At 41.8% G+C, this 27,397-nt stretch overlaps 1 protein-coding gene across 1 annotated transcript in view; it reads right to left on the bottom strand.

Moving 5' to 3' along the window:
* Positions 1-27,397, bottom strand: part of LOC140725757 (muscleblind-like protein 1) — a 757,760-nt gene that overhangs the window by 591,301 nt on the left and 139,062 nt on the right. Inside the window, exon 2 of the mRNA XM_073041625.1 lies at positions 23,173-23,254. The gene's annotated coding sequence lies outside the window, so the exon portion shown is untranslated. The remainder of the gene's footprint in view (positions 1-23,172; positions 23,255-27,397) is intronic.

The raw sequence follows: 27,397 nt of genomic DNA, 5'->3' as shown, positions 1-27,397 counted from the left end.
TTGGCATTATACATAGATACAATGAAACTCTGTTTGGCTTCCATATAAACATATAACATATAACCATATAACAATTGCAGCATGGAAACAGGCCATCTCGGCCCTTCTAGTCCATGCCAAACGCTTACTCTCACCTAGTCCCACCTACCTGCACTCAGCACATAACCCTCCATTCCTTTCCTGTCCATATACCTATCTAATTTTACTTTAAATGACAATACCAAACCTGCCTCTACCACTTCTACTGGAAGCTCGTTCCACACAGCTACCACTCTCTGAGTAAAGAAATTTCCCCTCGTGTTATCCCCAAACTTTTGTCCCCAACTCTCAACTCATGTCCTCTTGTTTGAATCTCCCCTACTCTCAGTGGAAAAAGCCTAGCCACGTAACTCTATCTATTCCCCTCATAATTTTAAATATCGCTATCAAGTCCCCCCTCAACCTTCTACGCTCCAAAGAATAAAGGCCTAACTTGTTCAACCTTTCCCTGTAACTTAGGTGCTGAAACCCAGGTAACATTCTAGTAAATCTTCTCTGTACTCTCTCTTTTTTTTGACATCTTTCCTATAATTTGGTGACCAGAACTGTACACAATACTCCAAATTTGGTCTTACAAATGCCTTGTACAATTTTAACATTACATCCCAACTCCTATATTCAATGCTCTGATTTATAAAGGCCAGCATACCAAAAGCTTTCTTCACCACCCTATCCACATGAGAGTCCACCTTCAGGAAATTCCACTTTCCTCTCAGGCAATTAAATAAAGCGGTAGATGAAAACAAGACAGTAATAGAAAAACAGTATTAAATAGATTAGTAGCAGAAAATAAGTTGCAGCAGCACCAGAATATCACAGTAATGCACAAACTGCCATGGAACAGTTCCAGACGTCAGTCTTCTTGACAATTTCTAAAGCACTCAGAATTAACCTACAACCTAATAGATTGACTGCGCTTCTGGGAATAATTCCTCAAAATACCCATGGTATTTCTGTGTCTGTCCAAGATGTTATTGCATTTGTTACATTGATTGCTAGGAGGGCCATTTTGTTGAAGTGGAAGGACATATCTGCTCCTACTTTGTCACAATGGTTCTCTCAAGTGACGCTATGTCTTAGTTTGGAGAAAATTAGAAGTCAAACCTTTGAACCTTTATTTGATTTTGAGAAAAGATGGGTCTCATTTGCTCACTATTATCATTTGAGCTAATTGATAGATCTTCTCCACAATCTAATTGTAAATTTTTTGATATGTTTTTCTTTCTTGCTGATGGTTTGATGTTTATTTTTAGAAGCTTTATGTATGACGCATGGCTTCGGGGTTGTACCTCCAATGGGTTTTTTTCCCACTTTTTTTGCTTAGTAGGGTTTTTTTTTTATTCACAAAATTTTCAGTCTTTAAGATAATTTTTTTTTCCCTCAGGCATTGTAAGTGTTGTTACTTCGATGTACTTGTGTTATTTTTGAATAATAATAATAATGATAATAATAATAATAAAAAGATTTAAAAAGAAAAGAAAGTGCCATTAGTGCAAGTATTTGAGTCCTTGTGTGTGCATGTGTGTGCTCACAGTTTCAGTCATTGTTCTGTGGGAGTGGTGCGATGGAGGCCACAGCTCTGGGGTAGAAGCTGTTCCTCAGTCTATTTGTTCTGGCTTTTAGTGTCCTGAACCTTTGGTTGGACGGCAGTGGGTCAAACAGGGAGTGGCCGGTGTTGTAATGTGAGTATTATTAAAAGTAAGTTAATACTAATCGGGAAGCTGTTGGTAGCAAAAGGCGGGATCCAAGATTGGCGGGGTCTTTACTTCCGCTCTTTCTACTCCCGATGTGCATTGTATATAGTTCCTCCACCCATGCTGCACGAGGTACCTGGAAGCCTCTGTATTGTAAATATCATCGGCCGTCCCAGATAAAGATGCTCTTTTGGCCATCAAGTTGTCGATTGGTCTATTTGTAAAGTAGAAGTTACCACAGCCGGGGTGTGTGGTGCCTCTGGTTATGCTGATTGCTTTCCTCCTGAGTCTGCTGGAATAGATGGTGTCCAGTCCTGGGAGCTCCATCCTGACAATTCGCTGGGCCGCCTTCACCACGCGATGCAAGTCTTGTCGCTCAGCGGCTGTGCAGCTGGCATACCACACTGTGGCGCTGTTGGTCAGGATGGTTTCAGTTGTGCTGCTGTAGAAGTTAAGCGACAGCTTTTGTGGGAGTTTGGCCTGTTTCAGCTTTCAGAGGAAGAAGAGTCTTTGTTGTGCCTTTTTTACAATCAGCGAGGTGTTGATGGTCCATGTCAGCTGTTTTGACAACATAACTCCAAGGAAGTTTAGATTTTCCTCACTTTGGGCCTTGTCCCCAGGATTTACCAATCACAGGTGTGACCTTCAGACCTTGACTTCCAGTTTCGCAAGGACCCCTGATCCTGGCTTACTTTAAGACTTAAAGAAGCTGCTCTTGGTGTCCCTTTTAATCATCTGCCTCTGAACCTATTCCCTCTTGTTAGTCTATTTCCCAGGGAGGAGGAGCAAAGTGCTTTTAACCCATCAGTCTTATGGACCTCTATCAGGTCACCAGTCTCCTACATTCTAGGGAATTAAGTCCTAAATATGCAACCTCTCCTTGGAATCTCTGTCCTCAAGTTTTGGCAGCATCCTGGTAAATATTATCTGCATGCTTTCAAGAGTAATAACAACTTTCCTATAACAAGGCAACTCAATACTCCATCTACTGACCACATGCTGTTCATCTACTGACGTGGCTCTTAACTACTTCTCCAGTCTACTTTGGACAATGCTGTAAGTATACCATTACAATTGTTCTTTTTTTATGTTGAGGTCAGTGGTTTTCACCCTGTGTTGTTCCTCATCAAATTTCATCTGGAATTTGATCTTATTGTGGTCATCACCTCCCAGGGGATCTTTAACCACAAGATCTTTTATTAATCTTTCCTGATGCGACAGGTTTGAATGTCAGCTTGCACCTGCACTCTGTGTTCTAGGTAGAAATCACATGCTGAACCTTTTGGCAGCACCTGGATGGCAGCAGGAAAAACTATCAATTTGAGTTTTAAAGTGAAACTGAGAAAAAGATTTCTGGGAATAGTAACATGTAACAGGAGATGCTTATTCTGAGTATCTGGTCATGACGTTCTGTGTTCATGATAATTTGCTCTTTCCAACACAGCACAACTGTCCAACACGATGACATGAACAGTGATTTCTCTAACTTCTGGTAATTTTTCCACCTCTCTCTTTTTCCATTTACAATTCTGTCTCCTCCTTTACCCCTTCTCTTCACCTCACCTGCCCATCACTTCATTCTGGAGCTGTTATGTTTTGTAACTTCAAAATATTAAACTAATTAAAGGAAGACATAGGAGTCCAAAACTGTGAGCCTAACTTCATTAAGTAAGCTGCGCACATATCCCGTGGTGATGTGACGACGTATGCAATTCATATATTTATACATATAACACGTAATGAATTACTTAAACAACAGAAATGCTTAATTAACCAATTATAAACACAAGATTACTCAAATCTTATTGAAATATTAAATGCCCAATAGGTACCCCTCCTCCTTCCCCTTCTCCCATGGTTCACTGTCATACCCTACTAGATACCTTCTCCTTCAGCCTTTTAACTGTTCACAATTACTTCCTAGCTTCTTACTTCAACCCCCCCCCCACCAACCCACCTTTCCCCTCACCAGATCCGATCTATCAAATGCCAGTCTGTGCTCCTCCAACGTACTAATTCTGGCTTCAAGCCCTTCCATTCAAGTCCAGATGAAGGGTCTTGGCCTGAACCGCCGACTGTTAATTACATTCCAGAGATGCCTCCGGACTTGCTGAGTTAGACCATCAGACACAGGAGCAGAACTAGGCCATTCAGCCCATTGAGTTGGCTCTGCCAGTCCATTGTGACTTATTCCAGTCCCTCTCAACCCCATACACCTGCCTTCTTGCCACATCCTTTGATGCCCTGACCAATCAGGAAATGATCATACTTCACCTTAAACAGACCCACGGACTTGGCCTCCACCACAGCCTGTGGCTGAGCATTCCACAGATTCACTACCCTTTAGTTAAAATATATTCCTCCATACCTCTGTTCTAAAAAGGCGGTCCTCAATTTTAAGGCTGTGTCCCCTAGTTCTGGATTACCCCACCATCAGAAACAAACTCTCCACATCCACCTTATCTAGTCCTTTTAACATTCGGTAGGTTTCAATGAGCTCCGCACACATTCTTCTAAATTCTAGTGAGTACAGCCAAAAGCTGCTAAATGTTCCTCATATGTTAACCCCTTCATTCTCAGAATCATCTTCATGTACCTCCTCTGGCCTCTCTCCAAGGACAACACATCCTTTCTTAGATATGGGGCTCAAAACTGTTGATGATACTCCAACTAAGGCCTGACCAGTGTCTCACAAAGTTTAAGCATTTGCTTTTATATATTATTCCTCTTGAAATAAATGCTAATATTGCATTTGCCTTCTTTACCAAAGACTCAACCTGTAAATTAACCTTCTGGGAGTTTTACACAAGGACTTCTAAGTCACTCTGCGCCTTTGATGTTTGAACCTTCTCCCATTTAGGTAATAGTCTACACTATTGTTCATTTTACGAAAATGCATTATCGCACATTTCCCAACACCTATTCCATCTGCCACTTTTTTTGCCCATTCTTCCAATTTGTCTAAGTCCTGTTGCAATCACATTGCTTCCTCAGCACTCCCTACCCCGTCACCTATCCTAGTATTGTCCGCAAACTTTGCCCCAAAGCCATCAATTCCAGTATCCAACTCATTGACAAACACTGTGAAAAGCAGCGATTCCAATACTGACCCCAGAGGAACACCACTAGTCACTGGCAGCCGATCAGAAAAGGCCCCCTTTACTTGCTGCCTCCAGCCTGTCAGCCATTCCTCTATCAATGCCAGTATCTTTCCTGTAATGCCATAGGATTTTCTCCAGGAGTCCATTGGAGCTCCTCCAGCAGTCTGTGTATGATGCTCCAGATTGCCAGTATCTGTAGAAATTTTTGTGTTTACTGTTCTTTGTGTTTTTTTTCTATTTTAAAGTTGGGAGCTGAACATCACTGGCAAAGGCAGGGTTTATTATTTATCCATTATCACACTTCAAAAGGAGGTGGTTTCTTGAACCGCTGCAGTTCTTCTGGTGAACCTACTCAGAGAAAGCGATTTGGGATTCACATTGAATACAGTTCTGCATCTTAACGGTCAAAACCAAAATAACTTGCACTCATAGAGCATTTCTTTCAATTCCTTGGGACATCTAAGTCCAAAATAAAATAATTATTTATAGACTGCAGTCATATACTGCTTCTTGAAGAAAAATATTGCAGTTAAAGAGTTAAAAAGTACAACGGAGTTTGAATAAGTTAGGGCTTTTTCTCTTTGGGACAAAGGAGGATGAGAGGAGACCTGCTAGAAGTATACAAGATAGGAGGCATTGATAGAGTGGACAGCCAGAGGCTCTTCTCAGGGCAGGAATGGCCAAAAGGATGAGGCATAATTAAAGTGAGTGCAGGAAAGTACAAGGGGATTACTAGAGGGTAGGTGTTTTGCACAGAGAGTTGTGGATGCCCTGCCAATGTCATGGTCCGGTCTGTGAAATCGGCATTCTGGTTCACGGTCCGGTCCATGCTCCTTATTCCAGGTTTTCTGGGTTTCCCTAGTTTCTGTTGAGGAAGCTGATTCTTGTTTGGGCTGACTTCATAAATAGCCTCTGGCTGCTGGATTGTTCCTGTCCAAACGCCTTGTCTGTATCCCTTCTCTTCACCTTCCTGCCTTGAGCCTTGCCTTGCCTCGCCTCTGCCTGGAGCCTTGCCCTGTTTGGAACTGTCTGTCCGTGTCCACGCCTTTGTGAGGTAGCGTTGGCCATTTTGCTGCTACCTAGCGTTGGGAACTGCCTCTCCATGTCCACGCCTTCGCTAGGTAGGTCTGGCCGTTTTGCTATTACCCAGCGTTGGAAACTATCTTGTCGTGTTTGGTGTTCTGTGTAATGAGTCCCGGCCCTACGTCCTGTACCCAAGGAGGGGTTCCGGCTCGGTGTTCCATGTCCCTGTCTCTCCGTAGGCTCTGTGTCCTTGTCCATGTGCCTCGCCCAGCACAGGAGTATCTTGCCCAGCCCGGTGTTAGGATTCCCTCGTCCTGTGCTGATGTTCCCTTGTCTCGTCCTGTGCCTCTCCTCATCCTGCAGCCTTGTCTTGTCCTCACCTAGTTCCGGGGTCCGAGCCCGAGTCAAGACCCAGCTTCTGGGTCCTTGTCCAGTCTCTGGCTCAGAGTCCAAGCCCAGGCTCCTAGTTCCCAGTTCCATGTCCTGGTTCCGCTGTCCTAGTCAACTCCTAGCCCAGGCCTGGAATCCTTGTCTTGTCCAGGGCCTGTGTCATGTCCAGTGTCCTTTCTTCCCCACTTTCCTTACTTCCTTCTCACGCCTAGTCCTGTTCCTGGTAGTTCAGTGTCTGTGTCTTGCTTTTGGGTCTGCTCCCAATGCCCCCCCACCCCCATTATGACTGCCAAGGTTGGTGGTAAAGGCAAATACCTTTGGGAGATTCGAGAGACACTGAATTAGGCACATTGATGATAGATAAATGGAGGGCCATGCAGGAGGGAAGGGCTGGATTGATCTGAGGTCGGCACAACCTCGTGGGTAGAAGGGCCAGTACAGTGCTGTACTGTTCTGTGTTTTATGTTCTAAAATAGGACAATCATGTCCTGTGGTTCAGTTGAGTCTGTGCCCTTGCTCAATGCCACAGTTGAAACTAATATGCGAACTACTTCTGCAGGCTGATGGAAAATTTTATTCCCAGAGGTAACATCCATCAATGTGGCATCACTTTAGTACTGCCTTGCAGTGCCATTTTCAACATTCTCAGAATTTGTTTACCCTGGCATCTCTCAACGATCTTCCTATCAGGCCAACTTCAGTGAGGTGTTATAGATTAACCTAATTGCCAAGGGTTTGAAGTCATCTACACTTTAGATAATAAAATAGCCACTGAGTGTACATTCTTGCTGTTCTGCTGCTGTTGCCCATTCTCTTCAAGGTTTGATATGTTGTTCATTCAGAGATGCTCTTCTGGACACCCTGCTGTAATGTGTGGTTATTTGAGTTAGGGGTACCTTCCTGTCAGTTTGAAGCAGTTTGGCCATTCTCCCTGGATGTCTCTCATTAACAAGGCTTTTTTGCCCACAGAACAGCCACTCACTGGATTTTTTTTTTGTTTTTGTTTTTCCATATCATTCATGCTGTGCGTGAAAATCCTAAGGACATCAGCAGTTTCTGAGATACTCAAACCACCCCATCTGGCAGCATTATTCCACAGACAATATCACTCTGATCACATTTCTTCTCCATTTTGATGTTTGATCTGAATGCACATATTCTTCTTTTGAGTTATAATGGTGGTTGGCAGTCCAATTTAAAAATGCATTACCTCCACCAACTGGAGTGGATTGTGGTGTAGAGACTAGGAAATAAAACCGCTATTTTCAAATGAAAGCTACTGTAAATTATACCAAAAAGCCCTTTAGATTGTAAGTAAAGACAGTACTGTGAATTAAATTTGTCACTCCCATTACTGAATGTTTTGAAATAAAAATTATCAACCCCCAAAGATTGTAATGAAGCCTGCATTAAACCTACATGACTCAGAATGATGTTTTCCAACAAGATACAAGGAATAATTAGGCATAGTATGCCCAATTCTTAGTCGAGTCAATGTAATTCTCCCTTCTCCCACCAATCCAACAGTTTTATGTATTCTGTAAAGGTGTCTCCCCCTGTGCCTATTATCCCACAAGTCCCGTAATTCTTAACCCAACCAACCCCTAGCTTCTGGGAAGGTGTATATTCATTGTTGAACACTTAACAGCTTTTTTAGATAAACGATCAACCTGCTCATTGATCTTAACATCTCCATGTGCAGGGACCCATGAGAAACAGACACATAAACCAATACTTTAAAAATGAAATGAAGTTTGACGAGTTTCACCCTAAATCTGACCTACTGCTGGAATGACCTGTTTTAAGACTCAAATCCGAAAAGGACTCTGAACAAACTACAACTTTGCAAGGACAAATTTCCTTCATTCACTGTCAGCCCAAAATGATGGCAATTGTGCTGTACCCACTGAAATGTTTCATTTTTACCTGTAATTCAGGCGCAAAAACAACCTCATCAATATTCCCAGTTAAATTATCTTCTGATCCATCTGTAAAAATGGTTAATATATAATAATTTTCCTTAATATATTGATGAACCAACAGACTCGGGGATAACATAATCCTCAGACTTTATTAAATCGTATAACCTAAAATACATTAAACTCATTGGGGAAAAAATACATGGTGGGGTTCCAAGAAAACTATAGTGGGACATTTTGCATAATCTAACAAACCCATATTCCTAGCATGATAAGAACCCAGCCACCCTAAACTAAAAACACTCTTCTTGTGATGTTTCCAACAGTCCTCCAACACACCTTTAACAGAATGATCATTACTTTGCCCCTTCAAATTAATCCAGTATGTTAACATCAGCCTCTACACATGTAACGATAATTGCCCCTTTTCAACCAGTAAACCTGAAACAGGAGACAACCGTACTGCATACAACACACAGTCTTAAAACCTGTGCTTGTATCACATCCAAACAGTCTAAAGTTGAAGATGAAGCTGATCCATAAACCACACAGCCAGGATCAAGGACAGATCAAACAAAACAAATATAAATGGTCAACAAAGATTTTCATGTGGCACCCCAAGAACATCCACCTAGACGTCTGAAAATATTTGATCCTCCTCTGCATTTATCAATTATTCTACTGATATGATGCTTCCATGTCAGCTTATTACCCTTCCACATGCCTGGAAATCTTACCACTGACACTTCAAATTAAGTGTAGGTCTATTAATCCTCTTTGTAAAATGCATAACGTGTTTTAGCTGCTGAAGGTTTAAATCCCCATCTATTTGCACACTGTTTGACCTTATTAATTGCTAATTGCATCCTATATACAGTAAAATTGAAATTTCTACCTCTAATCCATAAAGCTCCATCATCCGTATATTACTATTTACCCATCTCAGAAAAAACATCATTAATCATAATATTAAATAACAAAGGGCTACAAATACTACATTGTGGGGTCCAATTTGCTATCTCATAGAAACCCGAATGTACCTTGCCCACCCTTAACTTCACAGACTATCCAAACAATAAACTCAAAATTATATAAGCTACCCCTCACACAATTCCATAATTTAATCAGGTCCTTCTTTCCATAACATACCATGCCTTTTCAATATCAAAAAATACTGCTATTGCAACTTCTTTATTTACTGATGCACACAAAATGCTGAAGGAACTCAGCAGGCCAGGCAGGATCTATGCAAAAACTTACAGTTGACGCTTTGGGCCAGTCCTGCCGAAGAGTCTTGGCGCGAAATGTCGACTGTACTTTCTTCCATGGATGCTGCCAGGCCTGTGGAGCTCCCCCATCCCCCAGCATTTTGTGTGTGTTGTTTTGATTTCCAGCATCTGCAGATTTTCTCTTATTTTTTTCCCTTTATTTCCCTGTGCTTTCCCAATACCTTGCAAACAAAACTGAAACCAATGTCATTCTATCCTTCCGAAATCCACTCTGACAAAATGCCACGTTACCTCTCTTTGCCAAAATATAATTCAAGCAAGTTTACATAAATGAGATATTAATGGCATTGGCTTATAACTAGAAGGATCTGACAAGGGTTTCCCAGTGTAACCATCTCACTAGTGCTTGTACACCAACTTGGCTCGTTAGCCAACTTTGCTAACAGCCACATGACTCAGCGAAGAGAAGGCCGCCTTTCACAAACAATATCCATCTGGGGTTGGAATGATTTGGGGTTTAACCAAACAGTAATGTGATGCTGTGATTAATCAACAGAATCAACAAGCTCATTCGTAAGGCCAGTGATGTTGTGGGGGTGGAACTGGACTCTCTGACGGTGGTGTCTGAAAAGAGGATGCTGTCCAAGTTGCATGCCATCTTGGACAATGACTCCCATCCACTCCATAATGTACAGGTCAGGCACAGGAGTACATTCAGCCAGAGACTCATTCCACCGAGATGCAACACTGAGCATCATAGGAAGTCATTCCTGCCTGTGGCCATCAAACTTTACAACTCCTCCCTCACAGTGAAAGACACCCTGAGCCAATAGGCTGGTCCTGGACTTATTTCCACTTGATTAACTTATTATTATTTAATTATTTATGGTTTTATATCGCTATATTTCTTCACAATTCTTGGTTGGTGCAGCTGTAACGAAACCCAATTTCCCTCAGGATCAATAAAGTATGTCTGTCTGTCTGTTAAATTAACCTCAAGTTGTGTGAATGTTGTGTAACCACTGCCCATACACAGTTATCAGTAGCCCGGAAATGGCAGATCGTACACCAGCATAAAATTATAAATGAAGTACGTTTACCAAATTTTCAACTTTAACAAACAATTACAGGAAAATAAAATAAAATAAAAGGGCCCATTACAGTTAAACCAGTCCAATGTACACACAAATGTTGGAGCCTGTTCAAATGGGGGTGTCTCTCTATACTCGTGTACTGAACCCACGGTGTGCATGAAGGCACGTGCCACATTCCGACGTTCCCCTGAAGGCCATCTCAGGTTCTCACTCAGGAGTATTCACCCTTCCTCCTTGGAGCCATTCATCTGCACAAATCATGTCTTACAACAAGGACTTTCCTTCCAACAGTGGTATCTTCCCTTGTGCCCCACTCTGCAGCTTTCGCCAATAGACACCAAACCAGACTACTGTTGTTCAGAAAACTCCTCCCCACAACTCTTTAGAACCTTCTCACATCCCGCCATCCTGATTGCTTGACACACATTCCCAAGTTGGACAACATGACTCCTTATCTTTAGCTGAAAGCAAAACACTCTTTCCTGCAGGACACAGAAAACTGCTAAGGTAAACTACCTCACAGCATAGCAGTAAAACTTTTAACCAGGGCATTACACTAGGTTTTAGAATAGGCACTGCTACTACATGATGAAAGAAGATGGCTTAACCTCCAAATATGATTCCAAAATTTTAATATTTTGTCAAGAATTGTCAGTCATATGCCTATACATACATAATATCTCAATCTCTCCGGAGATGACTGATCTATATTAAAAATAGTTTTCTTAAATTCACACGAAGAAAACTCTTGATGGAATATTATTATCCCTATGTTCCCCCCCCCTTTTCTTAATCCTTACCCAAATATCTCCAAGTTTAATATCCCTTCCAATACTATTAAATGACTGTCAGTAAACCTTTCTGGCAATTTTCACTACTTTCCTCATCACAAACTGTGATCTTTTATACTTAATATGGTCACGGAGAGTGATACTTCTTAACTTTCCTAAATGTATTATTTCTCTCCCTAATTGCCTCTGCACACTCCTCAGTCCAGCATGGTACAGACTTTCTCCTATTAATGCCCTTTTTAATAGAAATCACTTCCAAATCAGTTTGATGAATAATGTGACATAGCCTTTCATTACAAAAATCCACATTGTTATGTATCCCTAGGGTTCATATTTTCTGTGGACAATCACCTTAAAATGTCGGGAGAATGAGACTGTCTTTTGGACACTGTTTGAGCTGTTACAAAGAGAGAGAGGGAGGTGTCCAACGCAGTGAGAGAGAGAGAGAGAGAGAGAGAGAGAGAGACAGAAACTGCTCGAAAGATTGATGTTATGGTTTCTCTACAAATTGTTTACCTTTCCACAAGGACACTTGCCTGCTTGTAAAACTCTTACAGAAAGAGGAGGACGGAGCAGGTTGATGGACAGCTGATGTCCAACATGTGAGGATAAAAACCAGATCCGCTGAGACACAGACAGACACACGGTTTCGGACACTGAATGAGCTTTGTTGCACCCACAGGAAGGTGGGGTTTTGGAGGATCGATTCGGGGAAATCGATCAGTGGCTCTAACAGTGTGAAAAGGCGCAACCAATGGGGAATTATTTGTGTGTCCACCCTTGCCTGGGTGATAATTCCATCACTGAAGAACGGTCATACGTGTTATGGTCATAGTCGGTGCCTACAACAGGATTTCAGAAGACAATGGGAAGATCGACGGCATCAACTCACCTCTCTCTCTCTCCAATGTTACTCAGCTAACTACCTCGAACTGAACTGAACTCTCTTCATCATCGTAAGACGGTACCCATTCACCCCTGGGTTTGAAAGAGCCTAGTTTTGCTCCTATTTCCACACTATCCCTTTCCTTCAAGATGGCACCACCTACAACGGCTGTGTTGCGAGCTCCATTCCAAATCTGTAGTATGCTAGTAAGTTCAACTATTTTCTTAGCAATTTCAGTTCAAGTAGCTGATTGTCACATCAGATACGATAGACTGACCCTTCTGAACATTAAAGACAGAATTTACCCATTATGTGCCATCTTTGTTACATTGGGAACCTCTGCTTGCATGATTCATGGGAGTCTCACCTTTTACACCACCTCTACCTCGGAAGAAGCAGCGGAGGCGAGGGAGAAGGGCCGGGATGCTAATCATCCGCCATTCCCCAGCATGCTCCTGGCTAACGTTCAGTCCCTGGACAACAAGCTGTGCGAACTGAGAGCCAGAATCTCCTGCCAGCGGGAAACAAAGGAATGTAATGTTTTATGCTTTGTGGAGACCTGGCTGAGAGAAGAGATACCTGACAATGCCATCGAGCCCCTTGGGTTCCCCCTGTGCTAGGCAGACAGGTCAAAAAACCTCTCTGGGAAGAGTAAAGGAGGTGGGGTATGAATCAGGGTCAAAAATGCTCGGTGCGACCCCCGGAATGTGCATGCACTCAAATCCTTTTTTTCCCCAGACCTGGAATACCTGGTACTGCTGTGCAGACCCTACTGGCTGCCTAGGGAGTTCACGGCTGTTATTATCACAGCGGTGTACATTCTGCCGCAGGGTGATACTGACCTGGCTCTCAAGGAACTGAACGAGACCATCAACACGCTGGAGACTGCACACCCAGAGGCTGCCTTCGTCATCACCAGTGACTTTAATCGAGCGTTACTGACGAAAGTCTCTCCGAAGTTTTGTCAGAGCATTTGTGTAGACAACACACTTGACCGCTGCTACACTCCCTTCCGCAATGCTTCCAAAGCTCTCCTTCGCCCAGGTTTTGGAAAATCAGATCACGCTTCAATCCTGCTTTTGCTGAGGTACAGGCAGAAACTGAAACAAGAGGGGCCGTAGTTAAAACAGTCCACTGTTGGTCCGACCAATCGGTCTCAAATGCTGCAGGACTGATTCAAAGACATTAAGTGAAATGTCTTCCATGATGAGGATGTCTCCGAGTTCACAGATGGAATCATATGTTTCATCCGGAAGTGCATCGATGATGTTGTCCATTAGAAGTCGGTCAGGGTCTACCATCACAGACTTCAAAGCAAAACGTTGCGGTGCCGCCAACACCACAGCCTCGCTCCCAGATGAACTCAATCACCTTTACACTCGGTTCAATGTCGCTAACTCTGAGCCTCCGAGGAAAGCCACCGTTACAACCTTCAACCTGGTCATCTCTGAGGCTGAGCTACGCAGATGTTTCCAACGAGTGGACAGTCGTAAGGCTGAGGGATCAGACGGCATCACAGGGCAAGTACTCAGGATATGCACAACTACAGACACTTTTAATCTCTCCCTCTCCTAGAGCTGAGTGCCCTCCTGCTTCAAATCATCCATCATTGTCCCTGTACCAAAAAAAGACGAAGGTAACAAGCCTGAATGACTGGCGTCCTGTCGCACTCACCTCAATAATAAGCAAATGCTTTGAGAGGCTGGTCAAGGACTACATCTGCAGCTTGCTACCTCCCAAACTGGACCCCCTACAATGTGCCTACTGACACAGCTGATCAACAGATGACGTAATAGCCACTGCTCTACATACAGTCCTTACACATCTGGAGAAGCAGGATGCTGTTCTTGGACCACAGTTCCGCATTCAACACCATAATTCCCTCCAGGCTCGACAGAAAGCTCAGAGACCTCGGCCTTGACCCTGCCTTGTGCAGCTGGATCCTGGACCTCCTGTCAGATCGCCGGTGAGTAGTAAGAGTGGACTCCCTCACTTCCACCCCTCCAACTCTCAACACAGAAACCTTTCAGGGCTGTGTATTAAGTCCCCTCCTTTGCTCCCTGTATACCCATGACTGTGTTGCCACCCACAGCTCTAATCTGCTAATTAAATTTGCCGACAGCACTACATTGATGGCCTGATCTCAAACAATAATGAAGTGGTCTACAGGGAAGAAGCCAACTTTCTGACACAGTGGTGTCAAGAAAACAACCTCTTCCTCGATGTCGCAAAAACAAAGGAGGTGGTTGTGGATAACAGGAGGAATGGAGACGGGGCTGAGAGGGTAAACGGTTTTAAGTTCCTCAGCATCCACATCACCGAGGATATCATGTGGTCTGTACACACCAGCTGTGTGGTGAAAAAGGCACAACAGCACCTCTTTCACCTCAGATGGTTGATGAAGTTTGGTATGGGCCCCTAGATTTTAAGAAATTTCTATAGGAGTTCAACTGAGAGCATCCTGACTGGCTGCATCACTGCCTGGTATGGGAACTGTGCCTCCCTTAATCGCAGGATTTTGCAGATAGTGGTGCGGACAGCCCAGCACATCTGTAGTTGTGAACTTCCCATGATTCAGGACATTTACAAGGACAGGTGTGAAAAAAGGGCCCGAAGGATCATTGGGGACCCAAGCCACCCCAACCACAATCTATTCCAGCTACTACTATCCGGGAAACAGTACCACAGTATAAAAGCCAGGGCCAACAGGCTCCGGGACAGCTTCTTCCACCAGGCCATCAGACTGATTAACTCACACTGATTTGAGTGTATTTCTATGTAACATTTACTGTTCTATTTATTATAAATTATAATAAATTACTATGATTGTACTTTGCACATTTGGACAGAGACGTAACATAAAGATTTTTACTCCTCATGTATGTGAAGGATGTAAGAAATAAAGTCAGTTCAATTCCTTATAAAACTGGCAACACCACTCCCTCTACCAACTAACCTATCACACCAAATAACAATGTAATCATGCAAAGAAAAACTTAAATGTAGTAACATCAATAAAAACTCAAAATGCTGTCAGAACTCAGCAGGCCAGACAGCATCTGAGTTCTGCCAGCATTTTGTGTTTTTATTTATTTCCAGCATCTGCAGATTCACTAATGTAATAACATCCATCTTTCCTGAATACATAGCATCAGGAGGATTTGAATCAAATCATTGTTACAGCCAACATTATTGATACTATCTTTCTTTATAGTTCTAGATTTATTTAATCATTTTCTCTTCTTTCAATACAAACTAGTGTATTAAAGTTCAAAGTAAATATATTTTCAAAGTATGTACATGTCACCATTTCTTAACCTGAAATTCAGTTTCTTGCGGACATTCATGGTAGAACAAAAAAGTACAAAAGAATCAAAGAAGAACTACAAAGACTGACAAACAACCCCTGTGCAGATACAAAAACAAATGAATAATGATGATAAATAAATATGTAAATAAATAATACTGAGAATATGAGTTGTACATTCTTTGAGACTGAGTCTCGAAGTTGTGTTTGGTGATCAGTTCAATGACTGGGTGAGTGAAGTTATCCACGTTGGTTTTGGAGCCTGATGTTTGAAGTGTAGTAATTCCTATGGAACCTACTGCTGTGCAATCCAAGGCTCCTATACCTCTTTCCTGATGGTAGCAGTGAGAAGAGAGCATAATCTGGATGGCAGGCGGTCTTTCATGATGGAGGCTGCTTTAGGATTCATATTAATATTATGATACTAGTTCAGTAATTTAACCTCTATGCTGTCCTACCTGGGGTGGTATAGTGGAGATAGGTTTCTACAAAAGGAAGTGTAAAGTGTTCCTTCCCTTTGTTAGCTTGCAAGTCATGCTGGGACAAAGTGTAACACATGTTTATGCCCACCCCAGTCAGCGTCATTTGAAGACATGCGAGCAGGTAGTGGATAGTTGTATGAGCAGCTGATGCATATCACAAGTCCTGGTTATGCAGCCACTGATCCCTGTTTGACAGTCTCTGAAGAATATTGATAACAGTTGGGGTCACCTGTCTGGTAAATACACTGCTCTGAAGAAAGCAATGGCAAACCACTTCTATAGAAAAATTTGCGAACAACAATCATGGTAATGAGACCATGATCTCCCATGGCACATAACGATGATGATGAGTTCAGCAATTTAACTTCTATGCTAGCATACCATTTGTTACAAAGCATTAACTAGAAAATACAATCCTATGTTAGATTGAAATCACACCTTGTACAGGTTTTTTTCAATTATCAATGGCTTATAATTCACTGTTTATAGCCAAAATCGTTTTGAGATTTTGATTTTAAATTGATTTTAATGCACAGATTTTCAGATTACTAATCCTTACTTTAATGCTTGGAAATAATAACTGCTGTGATGCAGTAAAAAATGGGACTTGAATGCATACTCTTCCATCCAATGGTTAAGAGTATTACCATGGCACAAAACAGAATTAGTAGACCACACAATCATCAGGCTTCAAAATTTGATGTGGTTCCAAGTAGAAGCACAGTTTGCAAGTCTTATCCAATGCACAATTCCCATCTCATTCTATTTTAATCACAGTTCCGCTGAGAATTATACCAATTATAGAAATAATAACAGACTACAAATTGTGTTTATGCTTTGCCTCTATTTATTTTGGCAGTTTGTAGACACTCAAGGATCCAATCACCAGCTGAAATTTCCATTGGTGGTAAAGGTCCCCCCAAAGTCTCATATTCGAGTCTGACAGCAAAACATATCTTTGCAATTGATTCAAATATTTACTCCATGATTCTACACTGAGTGGCCAGTTTACTAGGTACATGGTCTTCTTTTGCTGTAGCTCACCCACTTCAAGGTTCAACGTGTTGTGCATTCAAAGATGCTCTTCTACACACCACTGCTGTAACATGGGTGCTTGAGTTACTGTTGCCTTCCTGACAGTTTGAACCTTTCTGGCCATTCTCCTCAGTGCTCTCTTATTAACAAGGTGTTTTCACCCATAGAACTGCCACTCACTAGCTGTTTTTTCTGTTTTCTGCACCATTCTCTATAAACTCTGGACTCTGCTGTGCATTAAAAACTCAAGAGATTATCAGTTTCTGAGATACCCAAACCACCTTGTCTGGCAACAATCATTCCACAGTCAAAATCACTTAGATCACATTTCTTCCCCTTTTGATGTTTGGTCTGAACAACAGCTGAACCTCTTGATCATGTCTGAATGATCTTTTAATCCATTGAATTGCTGCCACATGATTGGCTGATTAGATATTTGCATTAACCAGCTTGTCTACAAGCATAGCTAATGAAATGGCCTCCGAGTGTATGCTCCATGGCATGTATCATGTTAAGTACAGTATGGATTTAACTTATGTAACTTAATTAGACTATTATCAAGTTGTATTTTACCATCAAAATAGAGATGAAGCTGCTGAAATGTGGTTTCATTGTCACCAGAAGAGTCAAATTTTGACAGTTGAGCTCAAATTTTTATCCAACAGTTGATGAGAGGACACCAACATGAAAGACAATTCTGTTTCACTCTCATCTGTTGCCTGATTTACTGAATATTTCTAAGTATGGTTTCCATTCCTCTGTTTAATAGAACATAGAACAATACAACACAGTACAGGCCCTTTGGCCCACAATGTTGTGCCAACCCTTAAACCCTGCTTCCCATATAACCCCCCCCCCCACCTTAAATTCCTCCATATACCTGTCTAGTAGTCTGTTAAATTTCACTAGTGTATCTGCCTCCACCACTGACTCAGGCAGTGCATTCCACGAACCAACCACTCTCTGGGTAAAAAAAACTTCCTCTAATATCTCCCTTGAACATTCTACCTCTTACCTTAAAGCCATGTCCTCTTGTATTGAGCAGTGGTACCCTGGGGAAGAGGTGCTGGTTGTCCACTCTATGTATTCCTCTTAATATCTTGTATACCTCTATCATGTCTCCTCTCATCCTTCCTCTCTCCAGAGAGTAAAGCCCTAGCTCCCTTAATCATAATGCATACTCTCTAAACCAGCATCCTGGTAAATCTCCTCTGTACCCTTTCCAATGCTTCCACATCCTTCCCATAGTGAGGCAACCAGAACTGGACACAGTAATCCAAGTGTGGCCTAACCAGAGTTTTATAGAGCTACATCATTACCCCACGACTCTTAAACTCTATCCCTCATGCACAAACAAGCTGGAGGAACTCAGCAGGTTGGGCAGCATCCATTGAAACGAGCAGTCAACGGATGCTGCCCAACCTGCTGAGTTCCTCCAGCTTGTTTGTACGTGTTGTTTTGACCACAGCATCTGTAGTGTACTTTGTGTAAACTCTATCCCTCGACTTATGAAAGCTAACACCCCATAAGCTTTCTTAACTACCCTATCTACCTGTGAGGCAACTTTCAGGGATCTGTGGACATGTACCCCAGATCCCTCTGCTCCTCCACACTCCCAAGTATCCTGCCATTTACTTTGTACTCTGCCTTGGAGTTTGTCCTTCCAAAGTGTACCACCTCACACTTCTCTGGGTTGAACAATCACAATTACTCATTGGATATTTTATCAGAGTTCAAGCACTTCTCTCAAAAAACTCTATTTAGGGGTATATTCATGTTCTAGATTTGTATCCAATTTGCTTGACTGATAAAATTATATTATATTTAAGAAAAAAAGTACTTTACAAAGAACCGATCAAACAATTGAAGTCTCCGTGTACAGATATAGAATTATAGAGTACTTATTGCAAGTCAGGTCATTATATGGTGCACACATGACTCAGTGAGTCAGGCAGAGTCTGTGGAAGGAAACAGTGATAGATGTTCAAAGAGGTGTCTATTTAGAGGAAGCATCAGCTGTCCACTTCTCTTCACAGGTGCTCTCTGACCTACTGAGTTCCTGCAATATTTCATTGTTCTTTCAGACTATTCTCTCTCAGGTGTCCATCAGTTCAAAAGTTGAAAGTAAATTCACAGTAATACAAAGAAATACAATAGAATCAATGAAAGATTGCATCCAATAAGATGGATCCGTCAAGTGCAAAAGACAACAAACAGTGCAAATACAAAAAGACAATAATAATAATAATAAATAAGCAATAATAAATGTTGAGAACCTAAGGTGAAGAATCCTTGAAAGAGAATCCAAAGGGTATTGGAGCAATGCAGTGATGGAGTAAGTAAGGTTCAGTGATGTTGTCCCCTCTGGCTCAAGAGCCTGATGGTTGAGGGAAAATAACTGTTTCTGAACCTGACGACGTGAGTCCTGAGGCTCAGGTACCTCTTCCCTGATGATAGCAGCAAGAAGAGAGCATGGTCTGAATGGTAGATGTCCTTGATGATAGAGGCTGTTCTCCTGCACAGTACTCCATGTAGATGTTCTCAGTGGTGGAGAGGGCTTTATCCATTATGGTCTAGGCTGTATACAATACTGCTTGTGGGCTTTTCCAATTAAGGGCATTGGAGTTTCCACACCAGGACATAATGCAACCAATCAATATATTCTTCACCACACATCTATAAAAGTTTGTCAAAACTTTAGATGACATGCTGAATCTTCTCAAACTTCGAAGAAAGTAAAGGCACTGCCATGTTTTCTTTGTAATGGCACTTACTATCTCAAGCCAGGTCCTCTGAAATGATAACACTGAGGAACTTATATTTGCTGACCCTCTCTACCTCTGATCACCCGGTAAAGACTGCCTCATGGACCTCTGGATTCCATAAGTCCATAAGACATAGGAGCAGAATTAGGCTATTTAGCTCATTGAGTCCGCTCCGCCATTTCATCGTGGCTGATCCCGGATTCCATTCAATCTTATACACCTTCTCTTGCATCGTATCCCTTGATGCCCTGACCAAAGGGGAATATATCAACTTCGGCTTTGAATACACCCCCTCCCTGCTGTTATAAGAATATTGAATAATTCCCTAACCTCACAATCCTGCTCCTTATCGTTTACCTGCACTGTACTTTCTCTGTATCTCTAACACTCTATTTTGCATTCTATTGTGGTTTTACTTGGTCTCACTCAATGCATGGTGTAATGATTTGATCTGTATGAATGATATGCAAGACAAGCTTTTTACTGTACCTAGAAACCAATTCCAATTTTTTTTTGTAATTTTTTTATTGTTCATCATCAAACATTTCCATGAGATGAATTTCAGACATTGTACATATATATCATATAATCATATATGTCACAAATCTCCACACAGTATTTATCTGAGGTATACACTTATAGAAAAGAGTGGAAAGAAAAAACAAGCAAAAGGAAAGAACTATGTACAAGTAGGAAATGATCTTCTTCACAACACATTCATTGATTTGTGAGAATAAAATCAGGCCAATGAGGCATTATGTGGTTAAACCATTTTTCCCAGAATGAATCAAATTGTTCCGGCTTATGATTAACAGATGCTGTTATCTTCTCCATTTGGTAAATGTCCATTGTAATTTCCATCCATGTAGTTAAAGTTGGGCTCTCCTGTGATAACCATTTCCTAGTAAGAGTCTTTTTACCAGCCACCAACAGTATATTCATTAAATATTTATCTCTTTTCAACCATTCTTGAGGTATATATCCAAAATATATGGTCTTACTCTCTAAGGGTATTTCACATTTAAAGATGTCTTGTAGGGCATTGTGTATCCCCCTCCAATAGTCTTTGATAACAGGGCGGTCCCAAAAAATATGATAATGATTTGCATTTTGATTTCCACAATTTCTCCAGCAAACAGGGAGGTTACTATCATAGTGGGATTTCTGAGAGGCTGTAATAAAATATCCTATCAAGTTTTTCCATCCAAACTCCCTCCATTTCTGTGAACTGGTACAGTTCCATTGATACCACCATATTATTGTCCATTCTTCCTTAGATATAATTATCCCTCCTTCCATTTCTATTCCAAAATTTGGAAACCTGTGTTCTTGGTCCTTAAACCTTCTGGTAATGGGAATAACTACCTTCCATTTACCCTGTTGGAATCCATATGACTTCATCCATCTCCTTCAAGTTTCCTCTTAAGGAGAATCATTCTAGCTTCTCCAGTCTAAACTCACATCTGAAATCTTATATTGCCATATTTACCATATTCTTTACAACATCGAAGAAAACTATTTGACCCATTAAACTCATGCTGGTCTACAGGGCAAACCTCTTCTGCAGTAATTTTCCTTGTGCCCTAATAGAACATTGGAAAGTACAGCACAGGAATGGGCCCATTGGCCCACGATGCCTGTCCTGAACAGGATGCCAAATTAAACAAATCCGATCTACTGTATCCATATATGATCCCTATCCCACCATTCCCCACCTGTTGAAACAGCTGCCCTCCTTTCCCACCTCTGCTTTTGATTTGCTTTTTAACTGGTTCGGCGCAACATTGCGGGCCGAATGGCCTGTTCCTGTTTCAAAAAACACCATGGAACGAGCTGAAGAAAGTAGCAAACACCAAATGGGTGAAGAAAGAACAAACTGCACAAATGGCAAAAAGCAAGTTAACAACACACAGAATATCAAACATAAAATCTTGGAGTCCAATAGTAATCTGTTCAGTTTATTCAGTGCTGTGCTGCTAGCTCACTGCAGGCTACACGCAGGCCCATTCTTTGTTGAAGCAACCAAGTCAGTACTGATCGCCCTGAACAAACCATTCAAAATCAGCATAAAGAAAGAGTAACCAGATTCCAGAAATACATGCACCATGAACCTCAAAGTCTCCAAAATGTGTCCGCTGCCTCCCATGAACACCAGCGTGACTGGTTCCTGGTTCACCTTCTGTGTACATCAGCCACTCAGCAGTAACAGCGAATGGAAGCAGAGGTTCTATTCAATCAGATTTAGAATCATGGGTCTCACAGCAATGGAACAGAGGCCCTTCAGTCCATCAAATCTGTGCCAACCATCAATCGCCCATTTCAAAGTACACTTATTATCAAAGTATATGTACCATACATAACCTTAAGATTCATCCCCTTACATGTAAAGCAAAGAAGCCCAATAGAAACAATTTTAAAAATAGAACTATGTGCAGAAAAGAAAACAAATTGTGCCACCCACAAAAGAAAGCAAACAACTGCAGCTGACCTAGGAGCACTTTAATTGCAGGCCCCACAGTCTCAGCTCAGCGCAGAGACAAGTAAACCTTTAGGGAGCAGTGAGCTGAATTGGCCCATGCCTTGCCTCCAGCCCCAACAGCCTGACCTTTTCCATTTGGCCTGGTGCTTAAATCATCCAGATCTCAGATCATTCTGTGCTCTTGGACCCGAGCCCCAAACCCCAAACCTATAAAAATATGCTCTCAGGCCAAGCCTAGGCCCCGCCACTTCAATTATACTAATGTGATATTAATTCCACTTTAAAAATCCTTCTCAGAATTCATTCACTTCCCTAAAGAGTCTATCATTCATATACATGCGAGGGGCAATTTACAGTGGCTGATTAACCACAAACCTTCACAGCTTCAAGATTTGGGAGGAAATCAAAGGACCTGTGCAGAAACCCATATGGCTAGAGGGAGTGTCGCATCAACACAATCTCACATCAGCACCAGAGGTCAGGATTGAACCCAGGTCTCTGCAGTTCTGAATTAGAAGTTCAGCTAACAGGGCCATTCACAGAATCCTTCATCCATGGATCCATCCATGTTTTAAGCAACTCCCCCATTTCTCTTGGAGCAGTCCCTTTACACCTCTGATTTCTGAATTTGCTCCACATTTTGAAAATAGTCTAATGCCTTTATTTCTTCCACCAGCTGCATGAGAGGAATCATTCTCTCAATCTACCCTGTAATTCATATACAGAAGCACCTACAACCCTTTAAAAAAAAATCTATAACCAGTTTAACTATGCTCCTATGCATAGTTATGTCCAGAGGTCTGTAAAACCTGAACACGTCAGTGTGACTTTTTAACCTATTTAACAATAAAGTGGAAAGAGTGATTAGCTCCACATTAATCATTCACGAGTGGAAGAGTCGCAGAGAAAATGCGCCTTTTATATTAAGAAGGACTTACCAGCTTTCAGAGCGGTGAAGTCATTGCAGAGTAAATGTGTAAAGAAACCTCTGTGTATGTTTTCAAATCAAATTTGGTCAATCTGTAAGAGACCAGCATGAAGATGTTAATTGGATACATTCAGAATCAAATCAATTATAAATTAATTTAGCATGCTGAATTCTGGGACCTATTATGATTCCAAGTATAGTTAACCCTTTCTTATGGTTTTGCTCCTCAGTGTGAGAGTATAGATACTTCTCTCATTCAGACCATTTTTGTTGTAAAGGAATTTAAAATAATAGAAGAATAGGTGACAGTACATTATACCAATCATATGTCAGGATAGAGTTGTTAAATTTTAAGCTCTAATTTCATGTAACAGGAATAGTGGTCATAAAACTACTAAATTATTGTGTAAACCAATCTATTTCATTTTGCTCTTTGGCTAAAGGAAAGATATCTTGAACATTTGATCCACATTAAATGCCCTCTGAAATCTTACATGCCACAGTTCTTGAGGAGATATTAGATTGCATAGAGGAGAGAGAGTTTAAAAGAAGTGAGCAGGGGCAACCAGCATATTTTGCGCAGCATAGTTCCCAAGGATTCCTTAAGTAAGCACTTAGCAAGGTCCAATAAAAAGAAGTTAGGTTGAAGCAGAGTGGCCATTGTGTGAGTGGGTAACCATTAGAGTGGGCTTATTGAGGCTTTGGCAAGGAGGGGCTTTTTTTTCCATTACATATTCTTTCACTTTTACTAGATATTTAGAGCAGTAGAGATGTCAGGCAGGATAGTGGAATGCTCCTCTGGGGGGATGTGGGAAGGCAGGGAGACCTACAGTGACCCTGATGACTACACCTGCAAGAAGTGCACTCAGCTGCAGCTTCTAACAGAGCTGGAACTGGATGAGCACTGGGTCATTCAAGAGGCTGAGGGGTTTAAAGACAGGGCATTCAGAGAGGTAGTTATACACAAGGTGCAGGACACTGGTATCTTGGTGACTGTCCGGAGGAGGTAAGTAAGACAGGCAGCCAATGCAAAGTACCCCTGTGGCCGTCCTCCTCAACAGCAGGTATGCCTCTTGGGGGGATGTAACCTGGAAGTGCTGGGTCTCTGGCACTGTGACTCAGAAAGGAAGAGGCAAGAAGAAGAGGTCTGTAGTGATAAGGGAATCTTTGGTTTTGAGGACCAAAAGGAAATTCTGTGGATTAGAATAAGATTCTCAAATGGTATCCTGCCTTCAGGGTGCCAGGCTCAGGGACATCTCAGATTGAGACTGCACCATTCTTGTGGGACCATGAGAGACCAGAGGTCCTATTCCACATCTGTACTAAAGACATAGGTAAGAGGAGTGACGAGGGCTTGCAAAGTGTGTTCAGGGAGTTCGGGTGCCAAGTTAAAGTACAGGACCTTCAGGGCTGTGATCTCAGGGTTACTGCCCATGCCACGTGAGGCCAGAAATAGGAAGATCACACGGTTTAACATGTGGCTAACAATTTCGTGCAGGAGAGAGGGTGTCAGATCCTTGGATCATGGGGCTCTTTTCCAGGGAAGGTAGAACCTGTACAGAAGGGATGGTTTGCAACTGAACTGGAGGGGGCTAAGATCCTAGTGCTGCATGCTTTATGCTGCATGGGCGGTTTTAAAATAAGCTTGCAGGGGGATGGGTCCCAGAAAAGATTGTGGAATGTTTGTGAAGAACGAGTTTGCTAAGCCTGCGTAAAAAGTCAGGAATCGAAAGGTTGAACATGGTAGGACTAATTTTCTGAGCTGTGTATATTTCAATGTAAGGAGCTTTGTAGAAAAGACAGATGAGCTTAGGGCATAGATCAGCAGGTGGACATGACATTGAAGCCATTAGTGAGGCTTGATTGCAGAATAGGCAGGACTGGAAGCTCAATGTTCATGGCTTCCTTTGTTTTAGGCATGATAGAGCAGGTGGGATTAAAGGGGGATAGGTGACATTACTAGTTAGGGAAAATGTCACAGACTGGGGAGCTCGTCTATGTGGCTTTATGGGTAGAACTGAGGAATAAGAAAAGTATGACCATGTTAATTATAGGTCATCCAAATGTCTTTGGGATTTAGAGGAGCAAATTTGTAGAGAGATTGCAAGATTACGATAGTAGGTGACTAATTTCCATACTGGATGGGAGGGAGTTTGTCAAATGTGTTCAGGAAAGTTACCATAATTTGTACATTGAAGTCCTAATTAGAGAGAGTGGGATACTAGATTTCCTACTGGGGAACGAGAAAGGACAGGTGAAAGAAGTTTGTGTAGGGGAACACTTTGCATCTAGTGATCATGATACCATTAGTTTTAAGGCAACTATGGAAATGGATAGGTCTCGTCCTAGAGTTAAGATTCTAAATTGTAGAAAGGCCAATTTTAATGGTACCAGAAAGGATCTGGCAGATTGTTTTACCCAAAGGTATACCTGTAAGTGGGAGGCTTTCGAAAGTGAAATTTTGAAAGTACAAGTTTGTATGCTTCTGCCAAAATAAAAGATAAGGATAACAAGTTTAGGAAACCTTGGATTTTGAGAGGTATTGAGGCCCTGGTTACAAAAAATAAGGAGATGCATTGCAGGTGTGGGCAGGTAGGAACAAATGAGGTACTTGAGGAGTATAGGAAATGCAAGAGAACACCTAAGAAGGAAAGTAGGAAGGCTAAAAGAAGGCATGAGTTTGTTCAATCAGACAAGGTGAAGGAGAATCCTAATGGCTTCTATGGACATTTTAAGAGCAAAATGATTACAAGAGACAAGATTGGTCCTCTGAAATATCAGAGTGATAATCTATGGGTGGAGATCCACCCATAGATTACCACTCTGACATTTCAGAGGACCAATCTTGTCTCTTGTAATTATTTGCATCCAGAGTTGGACACAGAGTCTATAGAAGGGAGGCAAAGCAACCTGGAGGTCATGGACCTTATAACATTACAGACAAAGAGGTGTTTGTGTCTTGAAGCAAAGGGCCTGAGAGAGTATTCCCTCAGAGCCTGTGGAGGCAAGTACAGAAATTGCAGGAGCCCTAGCAGAATATTTAGAACATCTTTAGCCATGGGTTAAAGTTAGTCAGAGGATTGGAAAACAGCTAAATTTGTTCTGTTGTTTAAGAAAGGCTCTAAGCAAAAGCTAGGAAATTATAGGTCAGTGAGCCTGACATCGGTAGTGGATAAGTTATTGAAATGCATTCTAAGGGACCTGATATATAAATATAGGAACTGATTAGGGATAGTCAACATGGCTTTATGCATGATAGATCATGCCTAGCCTGTATTATAGCGTTTTTGATGACATTATCAGGAAAGTTGATGAAGGCAAGGCATGGATATTGTCTACATGGACTTTAGCCAGGCCATTGACAAGATCCTGCTTGGGAGTTTCAGTCGCTTGGCATTCAAGATGAGGTAGCACATTGGACTAGACATTGGCTTTGCAGGAGAAGCCAGTGTGTGGTAGTTGATGGTTGCTTCTCTGACTGGTAGCCTTTGGCTAGTGGTGTACGGCAGTGATCAGTGCTGAGTTTGTTGTCGTTTGTCATCTATATCAATGACATAGATAGTAATGTGGTAAACTTTATCAGCAAGTTTGCAGATGAAACTAAAATTAGGGTGTAGTGGAGAATGAGGAAGACTACCAAACGTATAGCGGGATCCGGACCAGCTGGGAAAAGGATCTGAAAAACAGCAGATGGAATTTAATGTAGACAAGTGCGAAGCATTGTACTTTGGGAGGACCAACTAGAGTACGTCTTACATGATGTGCAGTAGAGCACCGAGCAGTGTGACACAACAGAAGCATCTGGGAATATAGATCCATAATTGTTTGAAAGTGGTGTCAAGGTAAATCAGTTTGAAAATAAAGCTTTTGGCACATTGGACTTCATAAATCAATGTATTGAGTACAGGAGTTGGGACGTTATGTTGAAATTGGATCAGACACTGTTGAGACCTTAGTTTGAGCATTGTATGCAGTTTTTGTCACCTACCTGCAGGAAAGATATAAATAACATTGAAAGAGTGCAGAGAAAATTTATATGGATGTTACTGGGACTTGATGACCTGAGTTATGGGGAAAGGTTGAATAGGTTATGGTTAAGAGTGAAAGGTGAAACATGAAGGGGAACTTCTTCACACAGAGGATGGTTAGAATGTAGAATGAGCTGGCAGTGGAAATTCTGGACACAGGTCCGATTTCAACATTTAGGAGAAATTTGGATAGGTACATGGATTGGA

The sequence above is a fragment of the Hemitrygon akajei genome, chromosome 3 (genome assembly GCF_048418815.1).
Source record: "Hemitrygon akajei chromosome 3, sHemAka1.3, whole genome shotgun sequence".
Lineage (NCBI taxonomy): Eukaryota > Metazoa > Chordata > Chondrichthyes > Myliobatiformes > Dasyatidae > Hemitrygon > Hemitrygon akajei.
This window is presented reverse-complemented; position numbering and strand designations above follow the sequence as displayed.